This window comes from Canis lupus, chromosome 1 (assembly GCF_003254725.2).
Source record: "Canis lupus dingo isolate Sandy chromosome 1, ASM325472v2, whole genome shotgun sequence".
Classification (NCBI taxonomy): Eukaryota; Metazoa; Chordata; class Mammalia; order Carnivora; family Canidae; genus Canis; species Canis lupus.
In genome coordinates this window covers 122,040,541-122,056,326 of record NC_064243.1, presented here as the reverse complement: position 1 = coordinate 122,056,326, position 15,786 = coordinate 122,040,541, and positions in this window count along the sequence as shown.

Sequence of the window (15,786 nt, the reverse complement as noted above, 5' to 3'; positions counted from 1 at the left end):
CGCGGAGGGCCGCCGCCAGCCGACTGCGGGGACAAGGGCGGAGGTGCCCTCGCGGTGGAGAGGAGTGAGGACGGCGGCACCCCGGGGATGCGACATGCGACCGGCCGCGTGGAGCGCTCTTCTCTTTCAAGCCTGCAACCACGCGCGAGCGACTCACAGCAGCGCGCCTGGGCGGGATGGTGGGGGGGACGCCCTCCCTGAGCCGCGTGGACCCGGGGACAAGCCAAGGCCCCGTAGCCTGCAGGGGCCCCAGCCAGGTGGGGACGGAGAGGGCGGCCGCCAGGAGCGCGGAGACCACAGCCTCTGAGAGGTGGGCAGGCGGCTGACGCGGGCTGGGGGGGCTCGGGGACCTCGGGCGGCAGGCAGGATGGGGGGACCTGGGGGCCTTGGGGACCTGGGGCAGCGGGCAGGCTGGGGGGGGGCTTGGGACCTGGGCAGTGGGCAGGCTGCGGGGGGGCTCGGGACCTGGGGCAGCGGGTGTGCTGGGGGGACCTCGGGGACCTGGGGCGGCGGGTGGGCTGGGGGGCCTCGGAGACCTGGGGCAGCGGGCGTGCAGGGGATGGGAATTGGGGACCTGGGGCAGCTGACATGCTGGGGGGACCTGGGGGCCTCGGGGACCTAGGGCAGCAGGTGTGCTGGGGGAGGCTCCCCGGGCCCCTCCTCCCTCCCCCCTCCCTGTAGACACCCCAGCGCCAGGGGCTCCCCGCCTCCCTGCGGCAGTACAGCCGTGCCCACGGGTCGGCCATGCAGGGAGCCTCGAGGGCCCGCAGCAGGACGTCTGGGTGCCCTGAGCACGGACACTCCCACCCTCGTTGAGGCCCCCTGAGCCCTGCCAGCAGCCCCCCTGCTATGGCCTCCGTGGGCCACAGGAGCGCAGCCTGCCCTCCCCCAAGGCCCTGACACAGGCCCCACAGCAGCAGGTGTGTGCGCAGGAGACACGGGGTGAGGGGCACCCGGGCCAGCCCTCGGGTCGCCCTCATCACCATCGCCCTGCGGGCCCGTCCCCACCGCCCTGTGCTCCCAGCCCCCGGACCTCCCCTGGTGGCCGGCCCACGCCCACCCCAGCCCACCCGTCCCACCTCCTCCCTCCGCCCCCACACCAGGGGCTGACAGCCGCCCCAAGGGCCCAGACACAGGGGACCCCACCAGGGCCTGGTCCCAGGGGCCCAGCCCTGGCCTCCCTCTGAATGACCAAGGGGCCCCGAGGGCTGCAGGGTGCCCCGCGCTGGGTTTCCGCCGGGCCCTCGTGGGCATGAGGCCCTGTGCCAGGAAGGAGTAAACCCCTGCGGGGCCTGTGCCGGGGCAGGAGGGCACAGAACCATCCGCCCGGTTAAGTGGAGTCACACCGTCGTCCCGGCCGCGTCGCGACTAACTGCACGGTATTCAGACACATCACAGCAAAATATAAAGGGACTTTTTTGTTTGTTTTTTTTTTTAAAGAAAAGCCATGTTCCTCACTAGTCTTTTTTAACGAGCTAAGCCGTGTTAGTTTTGAAATTGCAGCGGAGAGAGAAAGCACAGGCGCTCACACAGGAACGGAGCACTTTAATTTTCAACAACTCTGATCGTGGATCGCGCCGCTAAGGGCTTCCTCGGGGTTTACGTCCGTTTGCCTAAAAGCCAACCCCCAGGCTCGTATGGTGAAGAGGAGAAGGGCGACCCAGGCCGCGCGGGGCGAGCTCGGGCCTCCCGCGCCGGACCCGAGGTTGGAACTCGGAACGTCGGGCGCTCTGGGCCCCCACGCGAGGAACCACGGTCTGGGGAAGCGCAGGACCCGAACCGGCCTGGGAGCCAAGCGGAGGACGGGGACTCCCCGCAGCCACGTGACGGCGGCTCTGACGCGAGACACTGCGATGACAGCAGCGACCGGCGGGCCGTGGGCTCCCTTAAAAACAAGCCCCGTTGTGCCCCAACCGCCTGTTAATCGCTAGAAAAGACATCGAGTCCTAACCGGGTCCCTTCTGAACTCAAGCAGGCTCCCCTCCGCTCCCCCGGGGCCAGGAGGGCATCCATCGCACGACGCACCCTACCAGGCAGCGGGCGCGTGGGGCCAAGCTCGGGCCGAGCCACCCGAAGGTCCGTGGCCCCACCCGGTGGCCACGCTCGGGCGCTCGGAGTCCACTCCGGGACCCCCCCCCCACCTGGCCACTACAGCCCTACAGCCCCCCCCCCGCTCCCGGACTCCAGAGCCTGCTCCTCCCCGAAGGCCGGCCCAGCAGCCCGACTCCCAGCGCAGCTCCCCTAGGACGCCCCCGGGGCCTCGTCCCGCCCCGGCCACCGAGGACCCACCCCCTCCACAGACGGGCTCTGCTCTCCGGGCGCCCCGGCCCACGGCCGTCCCTGGACGACGGGGGAGCCTGTCGCCGAGACTCACCTGTCACTTCGGTCCCTGGACAGCAGGGGCTCGCTGTGGACCCAACGCCCAGAAAGGGAGCCTGGTACCTCGGGGCGGCGCGCCCTGGTTCCCGGGAGGGCCCTGTGCTCCCCTCCACGCCCGCCCCCCGCCGCCCGGGGCCTTGCCCACCGCCTGGCTGCCCAGCCCACTTCCTCCAGCTCCTGGGACGGAGCTTGTCCCCCTCTCGTCTTCCCATGGCAGGTCCTCCGCGCAGCCTTCCCCGGCCCACCAGGCCCGGGTGTCACCCCTGTCGTCAGACGCTCTGTGCAGCGCTCGGCTCCGGACTCTGGTCTCTCCCCTCGTGGGCGCACGTCGGTACCGGCTCCCCTCGTGGAATTAAGCCCGCGAGTAAGCGCGGGTGGGGACGCGGTGCGGGGCTGTCGTCTGAACAAACAGAAGCGGCAGCCGGAGCGAGCGCGGGCAGCCGGGCAGCCTGTTGGTTCGGAGCCCGGGCTCCCGAGGGACAAAGGCCTGGGGCCTTGGGCACGTTACCTGAGCCCCCGAGCCTCGGGCCTCTCCGGCTGCACCGCGGGGACACGACCAGCGCCTGCTGCCCTCGGAGGGGGTGAGGCGGTGCTTGCAGAGCGCGGGTGCAGGAGCAGCTGGGGCCACCGGGGGGTCCTGCCCGCACGGGGGCTCATGGCAGGCCAGTGGCGGGGTCCGGGGGCGTCTGCCGTCCAGCCCCTGGGCCAGGAGCAAGTGTCCCCGGGACAGCCGGGCAGGGAAGCCGCCCCGACCCCGCGGTCTCCCGCCGCTCTCCTCCTTTCTGCCCCGCAGAGCAGCTCCCAGCCCGGGGGCGCCTTGAGCTCAGAGGAGGGGCCCAAGGGGGCGACCCCGAGGCTGCTTTCATCTGCCGCCCCAGCGAGGAAGGAGCAGGTCCTCAGCTGCCCCGCGCGGGCCCCAGGAGGGGCTGCGGGAGAACACAGACGCCCCCAGCCACGGGCCCCCCTCTCCCTGCGCCTCCAGCCCTGGCCGTGCCCCCCGCGGCTCCTGGGCCGGGGCCAAGGCGCTTCCGCTGGCCCCTGGCTCCCCGGGACACAGCCGGAATTGTGCAGCCGCGACGGGGCTCAGCCACAGCTGAGGGGACAAGGCCCAGCTGTTCCTGCAGACAAGCGGGCAGCTTTCTTCCCACATGAAAAGGGGACCTGTGTCCCCGGGGAGGGGAGGAGGAGGAGGAAGACAGGGGCCAGGGGAGGCCTGGGCAGGGCGCACAACACCCCTGCCCGGGGTCCCCTCCGTGGCCAGGGTCCCCTCCGTGCCGGGGGCGGGAGCGGGCCAGGTGGGCGACGGGGAGGGCGGCTCGGGCTCCTGCAGGCACTTGCGAGGCGTGGCCGGCTCTGCGCCGAGCCCTGCAGGCCCTTCCCCGTCCCCCTCTGCCGCTGTCCTCTGCACGGAGGGGACCTGCAGCGCTTTCCCTGGATCCCCGCACGGTTCCCAGAAGGCTGAGCTCCTGGCGCCGAGAGGACGCAGGAGGGTCCGCGTGGCGCTGCTGCAGGACCCTCGCAGGTGGACCAGCAGGCCCGGGGGCACGGGGCACGGGGCAACCACTTCCCACGGGGGGCGGCGAGCACAGGCCTCCCGCCCCCTGCCCCGTCGCAGAATGGGGGCCTCCACAGTCCCCCCTCCGAGAACACGGCAGGCCCCCGTTTACGCCTCCACGTCCTGGGGCTCATCACTCACCGTTCGCCTCATTCCTGAAAAATAAATCCGTCTCGACGCCGGTGCCCCCCCCACGCACACGCCCGCTCCCCGGGCAGCCCTGGGCAGGCCTGTCCCCTGGCCTCCCTGCAGGTTCCAGGCCTGGCTGAGGACGAAGGACGGTCTGCCCCACCTGCCTGCGTACCAGGCCTTCAGGGGTCGGCGGCAGAGCACAGGGGCCGGGGAGGGGGGGTCCCCCGACCCAGGAGGGCACGGCTGCTGCTACGGGACAGGGTCAGGCAGTGGGCCCCGGGGCTGGAAGCAGGGAGCGTCCTGAGGGGCGCGTCGAGGAGGGAGCCAGGGCCGCTGAGCGAGGAGCAGGGAGGGACCAGGCCGTCCCCGACAGCAGGCTGGGACCTGCAGCGTCCAAACAGACCAGGAGGGGACTGCGGGCGGAAGCGAGGGGCAGGGGTGCTCCAGTGTCCAGGCCGACCCAGGGCGTGACAGACGTCACAAGATTATCTTTCTGTGCATCAGCTCGGGCTTCTCCCCAGAGGGTCCAGGGCAGCCCCGCCATGCGGACACCTTCCTGGTGACCCTGGCCGGGCCCCTCACTGTGACACGACGTCACGTCCAGCCCGGGCCCTGTGCGTCGGTCCGCAGACCCCGTAAGGGGAGGGCATCAGGGCGGGGGGTTATCTTAAAACAGCTCTTCCCTATGAAGGTCCCCTCGGGGGGGGCGGGGGGCTGCGGTGTGAGGGGAGAAAAGGAGGCCGACGTGCATGAGCACCTGGAGAGAAGCCGAGACAACAGGTGCCCAGATCCATTCATCGAGCCCCTGGATCGAGCCCTGCCTGACCTCCACATGATTCCCGGGCATCCGTAGACGTCTTTCTTGTCTGCGCCAGGCCCTGTGAATTCATTCTCTGTCACTTGCCACCAATGTGAGGATGCGTCCAAATGCCTGCCCTGCCACCGAAGTGCTGAGCTCCAAACCATCAGAAGTCTCATCTTCTCCATCTCTGGGGGCCCGACACCCGGCACGGGGTCCGGCGTCGGGGGCGAGAGGCATACGGAGGGCTTGGCCAAGAAGGAAAGACTATCACGGGCGACGGGACAGTGAGGCGACTCTTCTCGCCGCCCCCGCGAGCCCTCGGCGCCCGGCGAGCACACTGGAGGCACCTGCATGTGCGGCACCTTCCCCACCGCCCACGACATCCCCGACTCGGGTGGCTCAGGGGGTGCAGGGCGGGGGGTCCCCATCCTCCTAGAGGAACGAGGGCTGACGGAGGAAACCATCCTCGGGGAGCGGCCTCCTTGCCTGTTGACCACCACGTTCGTGACCCGAAGGAGCCGCCTTTCGGGCATGGGGTGCCCACGCCTCCTCCCAGGGGCCTGTCCCGGGTCCCCCTGCGGGGCCGCGGGCACACCCAGGCGCCCCCGACACGGGGCTGCGGCAACGTGAGGCCGGCGCAGGCCTCCGACCTGTTTCAAGAGCGAGATGGAAATCGTTAGCTCCCGCTCTAATTTAACAAGCCCAATTTTATAAATAAGAGTGAATTTTCCCAGGCTATTATATCTAATTATGCATTTACATCAATTCACATTATGCGGTTGATGAAATGTTAATACCAAAGGCAATTTTCTGCTGACGGGTGGCATGGAGAAGAGCTTTCTTCACATTACAAGTCAATATTTTTGGAAATAATTACCCAGTTGCTCACTAGAGTCTGCACTGAGTCACCCAGTAGCTGCGTCTACACAGCCCCCCCCCCCCCCACTTGAGCTGCTACGAGGGGAAATCCCTGGATCGGAGAGGAAGCCGGGAGAGCCCAGGGGCGCCCGGGTGGGGGGTCCTGGGGGACTGGCCCGGCTCCACCGCGCGCCCGTCCCGCTGTCGTGCCGCAGAGCTCAGACTGTACCTGCAGGACGGGAGCGACCCTGGAGCCGCGTCCAGGGCGTCAGGGCACTGGTGCCTTCGGCCCGTTGGCTCCAGGAGACTCTACGGCAGGTTACCCTCAGCTGCGCGCTCAGCGGACGCACAGGACACGGCAGTGACGGCTACACGGGGGCCCTGACGGGCCTGGCCGGGCACCCCGGCCTCGACGGTCACCGCGTCTCAGGATGGGCGGAGGCCCTGCGAGAGCCAGCCCCAGCGCAGAGCGCCGGCAACTCAACACCGTGGCAGTCACCCAGGTGGCCGGGCAGGACAGGGTGGCAGCCGAGGTGAAGGGAACGGATGACCTGAGAGAGCCCGAGGGTCGGATCACAAGCGCCCCGTCCGTGGGCGCGAAGGGGGCGGAAGGCGCTGGGATCTGTCCGGGCGGGCTACCGGAGGGCAGGCCGGTCACTAGGCGGACGTGACCGCCAGGTTCTCAGGGCCCGGCTGGCAGGTTCCTGTGCGCCGTCCCCGCGGACGCCACACATCCCGAGGACCCCCGTCTGGAGCCGGGGGGAGAGCCCACGCCCTGGCATCAAAGACGGCAACGCCCAGCAGCTGCGCAGAGGCAGCCAGCCCGCAGGGAGCGGGGGGCAGGAAGGGGCAAGAGCGCGCCCACGCGAGCCGGGTGCACCGAGGGTCAAGGGGTCCCTCCGGCTTGAGAACATCGGCACCCCAAGGGACCTCTCCGGGGCCGCTGCGGTGAAGGAACGGGGCGCTGGCCAGGCTGAGGGGCCGCGGACAACGCCGACAGGGCCAGACCTGCCTCGGGGGGCGCAGGGAGGCAGGTGGGGGCCTCCGCCTGTGCAGGAAGGCCCGGGACTGGCCCTCTACCCTCCGCAGCCTGGGGCGAGAGGACTGGGCAGGCGCTGCAGGACCCGTGGGCCGGCTCCTCCTCCCGCGTGTGACCGGCCTCCCCACCCGCAGGTGCCACACGTCACAGGAGCGCCGAGGCTCACGGGTCCCCGCAGGCCCCGTCTCCGGCCGGGTCACCCAGGCTTCCAGGCAGAGGCCTGCGGGGGAGAGGGAGAGGGCCCCGTGGGGCTCTGGCTGGGGGCAGGGGTGCAGCTGGGGCTGGCGAGGAACGAGGCCTGGGGACCCGGGTGTGCTCCACCCACACGGCAGACGGGCCCTGGGGGCCAGGGCATAGCCCACAGACCCCACGAGGTTTATCCTCCTGGTGGGACCAACATGGAAAAATTAGACCCTGCGTGGAAGCTGGATCACCTGGAGCCCCGAGCCCGGGTCCACATGGGTGGGGCAGGAGAGCAGGGGGGCCCGTCCCGCTGCTGCCCAGCACCCCTCACTGCCCCTCACGCCTGGCACATCCACCTGGGCCCCAGAGGCCTAGGAGAGAGACATGGGACCGCAGCCCCCGCCACGCGGGCCACACGGGGATGGGAAGCACTCGAGGCATGGGGTGGACGGGGCAGGGTGGACGGGGCGGGGTGGATGGGGAAGGGCAGATGGGGTAGGTGGATGGGCAGATGTGGATGGGGTTGGCGGACAGGGCAGGTGGATGGGGCAGGTGGACGGGGCAGGCGGATAGGACAGGGTAGAAGGGGCACGATGGACGGGGGAGGGTGGACAGGGCAGGTGGATGGGGGAGGGTGGACGGGGGAAGGTAGACAGGGCACGTGGACGGGGCAAGCAGACGGGGCACATGGTCAAGGCAGGCATATGGGGCGCACACATGGGGGGCTGTACGGGGCATGTGGACAGGGCCTGCCCGGACCCCCAGCCCCTCGGCCTCCCGGAGCAGCCAGGACGACGGGGACTGGCCAAGGGCACCAGGGCAGGGGCCAGCGGGGGTTTGCCATCCCAGGGCGATGAGCAGCGTGGAACAGAGGAGGAGGAGGAGGAAGGGGCAGGAGGAGAGAGAGGGATGGGGGCGAGGAGAAGCCGGGAGTGGGTGGGGGCAGAGCTGGTCTCCTGCCTCCTGCTCGCTGCCTGCGGGCTTGGCCCCTGCCTTCCTGCACCGCTCGCCAGCCCCCCACGCTCACGCCCCCCACGCACACGCTGGGCAGGTGCGCCCCATTCACACCCATGCATGCTGGCCGTGCACAGGCGCCCGCGTGCACCCGGAGAGGCAGGCCGTCTGCACGCAGGTACACCTGTGCACTCACGTGTGCACACCCCCCCCCCCTGCACGTGTGCGGAGACGCCCGGCGAGGCCCAGTGAGGGTGCGGCGTGGGCAGGGCTGCTCGCGGGGCGCTGTGCCTGTCTCCACACAGGCACCGTCCACCCGTCTGTCGCCCTGCGCTCGGGCGCCGCCCACCCCTGCCTCCGCTCAGCTGGGCCGCATGGCCTCCCCGAGGCCGCCCAGCTGCGGTCCCAGCAGCCCCGCCGCGTCCCTCCTGCCTCGGCACCCGTGGCACCGCGGAGCCCGTGGGGCAGGCCCGCGAGGACGCAGCAGGGAGCCGCGGCTCGTCTGTCGGGCTGGCCCTCCACCGGGGCCTCGGGGGGCTTGCGGGGCCGGGTCGCAGCTCCGGGTACCACCCCTCAACGTGCCGCAGGGCAAGCCCAAGGCGTGACCCACACCGTCCCAGCCGTCCGCCACCCGTGCCAGCTCCCCGGCCGACACGAGCAGGACGGGGTGTCCCGCTGTCTGGGGACAGCAGGGCGCCGAGCCAGACCGAGGAGGACTGGGCACCAGCGCAGCGGGGGCCTGGGCCCTGCCCTGCCTCACGCCGCTTCCCACGAGAGCACCCTACTCTGCGGCGCGCTTTTGTTGTTGCAAAGGGAAAAATGACATTTTGAAACATTACTGTGAAAAATTAATTTAGGTCTGGAGCATCAAAGACACTTTGCAAGCAAAACCAGGGCATTTTGTGGCTGGCGACCGCCCAGGTTTAAGCCCCGGCGCCCAGGGGAAGCAGGGGCCGCCCCCCCCCCCCCGGCCCCCTGGGAGGCGACGCCGCAGGGCCCCGGCCGGGACGGGACAGGAGTCAGCCCCCGCTCCCAGGCAGGGTGACCTTTTGTCAACTTGGGACGGGAACACAAATCCACCGTCACTCGGCATCGGCCTTGATTGGATCAAAATCCCACCGGAACACGGGGGGAAAAAGGCAATAAAACCTCCAGAATTGATATTAAACCGCTGACATTTCACACACAGCGGCTCTGGCAGCTGCCAGTCCACCGGCAGGAGGGACAAGGGGGCAAGTCCGCGTGAAGGTCACGGCGCTGCCGGGGGCGGGGGGGCGGGTGCTCCCGGGCTGGGTCAGCGGGGTTGGGGGGGGCAGCGAGCGAGGGCGATGAGCGACCCCCGAGCCCCCAGACCGGACACGCAGCCACCCTGAAGTCATCGAGGCCAAACCCGCAGCCGCCGCCACGTGTTCCTCTGACCCTTGACTTTTCCCGCGGTGGCCCGGGTCGGGGAGCAGCCACCGATCTGGACAGAAGCAGGACGGACGGACGGACGGGCCTCTGAGAAAGCCGCCGGCGGCACAGGCGGGAGGCGCCCGGGGTCCAGAGGGGCCAGGCCAGCGCGCTGTCCCTGCAGGTAGCCCCGCGCGGGAAGGCTCCACCAGGAGGGTCGCGGGGCTCACGCCCAAGCCGGCCAAGGGCAGGCGCAGACCTGCGGCCCCGACCGGAAGGTGGGGAAGAGGCGCTCCCGCTCCGGGCACCCAGGGGGCTTCCCTGGAGGCAGCCAGTCCCCCGCCCCTCCGCCCCACCCAGGGCAGACGCCACTAACCGCTGGCGGGGCCCAGACACGGCCCCAGGGTGCCGGTGCCCCCGCCCCCGGAGCCGCCACGGGAAGCAGCACTGAGCCAGGCGTGGAAAGAGGCCTGGGGTCCCCTCAGCCTGAGCGGCACGTCCTGAGCTGCTCCCGGGGCCCAGAAACGCCGGGGACTCTGCCCATAGTCATCGCATGGGTCTCCCCACGACGGTGCACGGACCAGCTCGCGGACACGAGCCCCGGGAGCTGCAGCACAGGGGTCGAGGTGCCCGGAGGGGGAGCGGGGTCAACACCTGCCAGGCTTCCCACACCACGCCCGGGCCAGGGATCCCCAGGGTGCACGAGGCTGCATCCGCCCTGGGACTGTCCCACAGCAGCCTCACCATGGTCTGGAGGGAGCGCGGGAGCCAGACCCCGACCCCGAGCCCGGGGCCAACCCCTGGCCTGATCGCCCGCCTCGCCACCGAGGTGAAGCAGGCACAGGAGCAAATAACAGGGTCTTATCTCAGACCCATCGGTCTGCGCAGATCCGTGTGGCCCCGGCCTCTTAATTCCCCATAACGTCAAAGCAATTTTTGGCTAAGTGTACGGTCCGTCCTCTGCTAAATTAAACTAATAGATCTGGTGGGAGACAAAACCCCAAGCGTATGGAGAATATTAAAAATCTAAAAACAAAGTCATCACGGGTCTGTAAGATTTACTTTGGCACACGATCCCACGAACGCCACGCGGACGGGCTGTAATGAGGCCCACGGGGGACCCCCAGCTCCAGGCCGCCCGGGCAGCACCCAGACCCTCCTGCCCAGGCCGGCCCAGCGCCCGTGGGCGGGTTCACGGAGGCGCCGGGGACAGAGCCGCGGGGGCCAGAACCGAAATCCCATCGTCAGCTGGGGCACGGAGGCTCGGGGGCTTTTCCAGGCAGACCTCGGGGGCCAAGGCAGCTCCGGGGCGCCACGGCGCGGGGAGGGGTGGGGAAGGTGCCCCTAGACCTGGGCAACGAGGGGCTCACCCTGAAGCCCCCGCGCCCAGCGCGCTGTTGGTCGTCAGCAGCTCTCGAGAGCGGGGGGAAGAGCGGGGACGGGGGCGCTCGGCACAGGCCCCTCTCGGAGTCCAGACAGGGCGCAGGCACCCTCCGCTGCTGCCGGCTCCCCGCCTGTCCCCCCAGGGCTCCCGCCCCTGCTCCCAGCCCTACCTCACGCCGCCATCCCCGGGCTCTGCTGCTGGCCCTCCCCAGCTCCCCGGGGCCCCGGGTCTCCCCCCTGCACAGGCTCTGGGATCCTGACGCATCCTAACCTCGGGCCACTGACCCGGCCGGTCAAGTTCCTCTCGCAGGCCAGAGCCAAAGGGCCACACATTCAGGGGTTGGACCGGAGGGGACCCAGCCCCCCAGCTCCCTGAAGTTGCCCGGGACCCGCACCCGACTTGACCTCACTAAGCTGCAAGGCCAGGACCGGGGCGCTGTCCTGTCCATGTCTGAGTGCCACTGCTCCGGGCACACAAAGGCCCAGGTGGCTGGAAGGCCACACACGCCCCGGCCGGCCCCGTCCTGCCAGCCCCACCGCGCACGCTCCACTTAGGAGCCCCGGCCGCCTGCTGCCCTCCAGCCGCCCAGCTCGCCGACCCCGGGCCTCCACCCTGGCCAGGCCGTCTGCCTCTCCCTGTCTCCGCCCGGCTGACCGCGTCGGGTCCTCCTCTGTCCCCCGGGGCTCCCTCCAGGTAAGCGTGTGCCGAGGGGCGTGTAGGTGCACGTGCGCGTGTGGGCGGCGAATTGCATGTTGCACGCAGCTGAGAGCATCAGCCTTAGGGTTGATTTCTTCGTTGCAGGTGTATCTCTGCCCTCTTCTGGGCTGAAATGCAGGTTCCCTGCAGGCAGGAGGCTACGGACTCCCCCGCGGGCAGCACGCCACGGAGTCCACGCCTGCCGGTACGAGCCGGCTCAACCGAGACGGGGCTCTCAGGCAGGTGGGCCAGATAGGCCTTGAGGTGAAGCAGGCTCTGCCTGGAGTTGCCCCCCTCCTTGCGTCCCTCCAGGCAACCCGCAAGCCCAATCAATCCTGTCTGTGAAGCAAACAAACAGCCCCAGGCGCAGGGCACCCAGCGCAGTGACACCAGCACAGCACGGACAGGCCAGACCCGGGGCTGCAAAAGCCAGGCCTGCTTCTGGGAGCGCGCGGACAGGGGCAGGGGCAGGGCCGGGGCCCGCCTGCCTCCCCGGTGGCCGGAGGACCCTCCTGTCTGCACGTGATGCAGCGGCTGGAGCCCCGCTGCCATCCTCCGGGAAGGGAAGAGGACAACAGGAACCTCCCCCATGTCACCCCCCCAAGGGAGCCAGTCATCGGCTCCTCCTCACCGTCCAGGGCACGGCAAGGGCCACCCCGCGCCCCCTGCATCTGCAGGAGCTGACCTCGTGTGGCCCCGGGTGGTCCCCAGGCCTCAGGCCTTTATCCCCTGACGGCGAAGCCCAGGGAATGACTCAACTGGCCAAAAACACAGGCCCCCATAAATCTAACGTTTTCCTTCAGGCTGTCGGGTACGCAGAGTGCGCCGGGATTATTGATAGCAAAGTTTATGGATGGGCTGCATCTTAAAATCAAAATACATTACCCCGAATCAATGCTGCTGTACCACGCGCTACGGGGAAGACAGGAAAGGTCGGCCGAGGCAAGAACACGGAAACCAAAACTCCGAGAGAATCTGAGCGTTAAAATAAATTTTGAAAGCGAGTTCCAAGAAAGACATTCACTTAGGGCTGTCACGGAAGGGGCCTTCGGGAAAGCTGGGCAGTCCCTTCAAACTGAAGTGCCTCTGAGAGGCCAGCGACTCGGTCCCCGGCACAAGGAGCACGGGCAGCGCCGGCCGGGGAGGGTGGCTCAGGGACACCGAGGGCCTAGTGGCCACGCCACAGGCCGTCCACCCGCAGTCCCTGTTCACAGTGACCCTGCAGGCATCTCGGGGCCCGTGAATGGAGAGATGGAAGGAAAATCCCTGCAGCCCGAAGGACGTCTGTCCCTGCCTACGGATGAACGGTCAGGACTGGGGCCGCAGCGGCTCCGAAATGCTCTCAAAAGTCCGTCAGTGGGCAACCAGCCTCACTTCACGCGACCAACGTGTCCTCCCAACGGGGCATCTTTGTGGGAGCCCAAGGGACAGCGGCAGGGGTGAGCGGGGTGACTGCGTCCACAGAGAGACGTTTCCTTCTGAGAACAGGAGAACCCACACACGTGCTCCGTCCCACGCGCCTGTTTAGAGCCGCCCGACGCGACTCAAGACGCAGCCAGAAGGCACCAGCTCCCCTGCGGGATTGGGGGGAGACAAAGTGCCCCTTCCGGCCCCTTCCAGCCACAACTAACACTCCTGGCCGCGGCACGTGCTGAGCTGAGCGGGGCCTGGCCCAGCTGGGGTCAGAGACACAGGGCCCAAAGGCGCACCTGCTGCCCTCGTGTTGGCGACGGGGGACTGAGCATCAGAACGACAGGCGCCCCCCAACCAGCCGTGAGGATGCCGCAGGGAGGGTCCTGTCCACCCCAACCAACAGAGGGGCGCTGCTCTTCACATGCACTCGGGGTGCAGGGACCAGAGCCGCACCCGGAGCGCAAACATTTGAGTGTTTTGTTCAGAATTTGGGCCCCAGACAAAGACAGAGCTGGGCCGCAGGGCTCTGCCGCTCACCAGCTCGCGGCCCGGGGACCCCGGAGCTCTGAGCTTCAGCCACAGCAACTCGAAGGTGCAGTGAAATCGGCCTCCACCCCCGCAGGGCAGTGACGGGTCAGGTGAGCGCTCGCTCGTCCCCCCAGTACTTATCGGGTTTACTCTGTGCCAGACCCGGTGTAGGCGCCGGGGGAGCCTCGTGAACAAACCAGCAGAGGAGCCCAGCCTCGTAGAGACTGCAGGCCACGGACGAGAAGAGAAGCGCGGTAGATACGGATAGATGAGGACGTCACGGAGCCTCTGCTGGAGGGCGGTCAGCACCAAGGAAAGGAGGAAGAGGAGAGCGGGTGAGGGAGTGCTGGGGACTGGGGCCTGCAGACGGCCCAGGGGGCTTGTTGAGAGGGCGGCTGCTGAGCTAAAAGCAGAGGAACAGGACGCTTGGTGAGCCAGGTACGGGGAAGGAGCATCCCGGGCCGATGACGCGGCTGGGGCAAAGGCCCTGGGGCGGGAGCACGGCGTGGTGCGCTGGAGGAAGGAAGCCGGGCGGCCAGAGAGAGAGCAGGGAAGGGAGCACCGCGCGGTGGAGCGGCAGAGAGGGCGGCCGGCTGGGCCTTGTCAGCCGCTGCAGAGGAGCGAAAGTGTGGCTTGATTGTACCCGAAGAGCAGGTGAAAGGACGGCTGTGACCCTCCTTGACGGTAACACCAATACCCGTGGCCCCACCGGGTGCTGCAGGGTCGGAACACTCAGGTCTCTGGGGGAGCCACACTGTAGCCCTCCGGCTGCGTATCCCCGACGGTGGCCATTCGTCTCTGCTTGGGGCTTGGGTCTGGTCTCAGAGCAGCACCTGCCGTCCCCCAGCGGGCTAGCTCTGGCCACCAGAGCCCCGCCTGCCGTCGGCGCCCGGGAATCCGCTTTCCTAGAATCCCATCAAGGGCCTGAGCCTCCGCAGCACAGCGCAAGCCTGCCCCCTCCCTTCAGAAGCCGAGGACAGCAGTGGGGCCCGCGGGGTCTTCCTTTCGGCAACCGAGGTAGGATTTCTAAGGGAAAGGGGGTCCTGGGGGGATGAAGGACAGGCAGCTGGCAGCTGCCTCCTCGGGTTGGAGTCCCGCAGGGGAACTGTAGGAGAGGAAGTCCCTGCACGCCCGTCCCTTCCCAGCCACAGACCTCGGCACACAAGGGCTCCCGAGCCGAGCAGCAGCGGCCTGGGGGGTGGCAATGACTCCTGGGTCACAGCCGGGGGTGCGGAGAGCGGGGCCAGGCAGGGCGGAGGGCTCAGTGTCCAGGGGCATCCCGCTGGAGGGGCAAGGCTTGGGAAGGGCCTGAGGGGAGCGGGGCGGCAGCCGGGAGGTGCCTGCCCTCTGGGTCTCCGACTCCCAGCTCCGGGGAAACTCTGGTGAAGCAAGGAAAGCAGGCGCTCCGCCTCGCCCTCCCTCGCCCCTGCCCAGGACTGGGCCCCGAGGTTAGAGCCTGGAAGTTAGCGACCCAGAACCCAAACCCGCAGTCGGGGGCTCCCACGGGGCAGGACGCACGGGAGACCCCAGCGAGGCGGGACTCGCCCCTGCAGCCCGGTGCCCGCTGGAGCCACACGCGGCCGGTCCGTGGGGGTCACGCTGCTCCCCCCCCGCCCCCCCCTCCCCGCCCAGGGCTCCGGGAGGCTGGGGTGGTGCAGGCTGCGGGGACGGGATGCAGGGGCGGGGCGTGGGCTGCGCAGCGGCCTCCCGCCCCCGCCCGGGACCCCCGGGGACGCAGGGCCCGCGACCGAGGCGCAGCCCCCCCCCCCGCCCCGCCCCTGCCGTCGCTCACGGCCCGCTCGTGCGCTCCCCACCCGCACCTGCTCGCCGGGCGCTCGGGCACTGCGGCCCCGCCCCCGCCCCCCACCCCTCCCCGGGCCGCGGACCCAGCGCGGTGCAGCTCCTGGCCCAGAGCCGGGTGAGGGGGGGCGGGGGTCTGCGGAGACGGCGCGCGGGGGCAGGGCTGCGCGGGGGCTGGGGGGCCGCGGCCGGGGCGGGGGGCTGCGCTCCAGCAGGAGCCGGGTCCCTCCGGGCGGCCCCGCGGGGTGCGGAGGGCAGGGGCGGAGAGGGGAGGGGAGGGGAGGGGGGCGCGCTCGGGGCGGGGCGGGGAGGGCGCAGGGGCGGGGAGGGCGGGGTGGTGCCGCGTGGAGGCGGCTGGCGCGCAGCCACTGACCGCCCCCTCCCTGCTCCCCCCTCCTCCCTGCTCCCTCCTCCCTGCTCCCTCCGCCCCGCCCCGCCTCCCCGGGCTCCGGCCCGCCCCGCCGGTCCGCTGTGCCCGCGCGCGGGGTCGGCCGCCAGGTGTGCGCGCCGCGGCTGAGCGCCCAGTCGCCCTGCGGACGCGGCGGCGGAGGCACCGGCGGGCGGGCGGGGGCGGGGCGGGGCGGCGGCAGCTCCCGGCGGGGCATGGGTCCCGGGGCGGCCCGGCCTCCGCGCGGCCCTCCCGGCACAGCCTGAGCCGCGCCCCGCGCCCC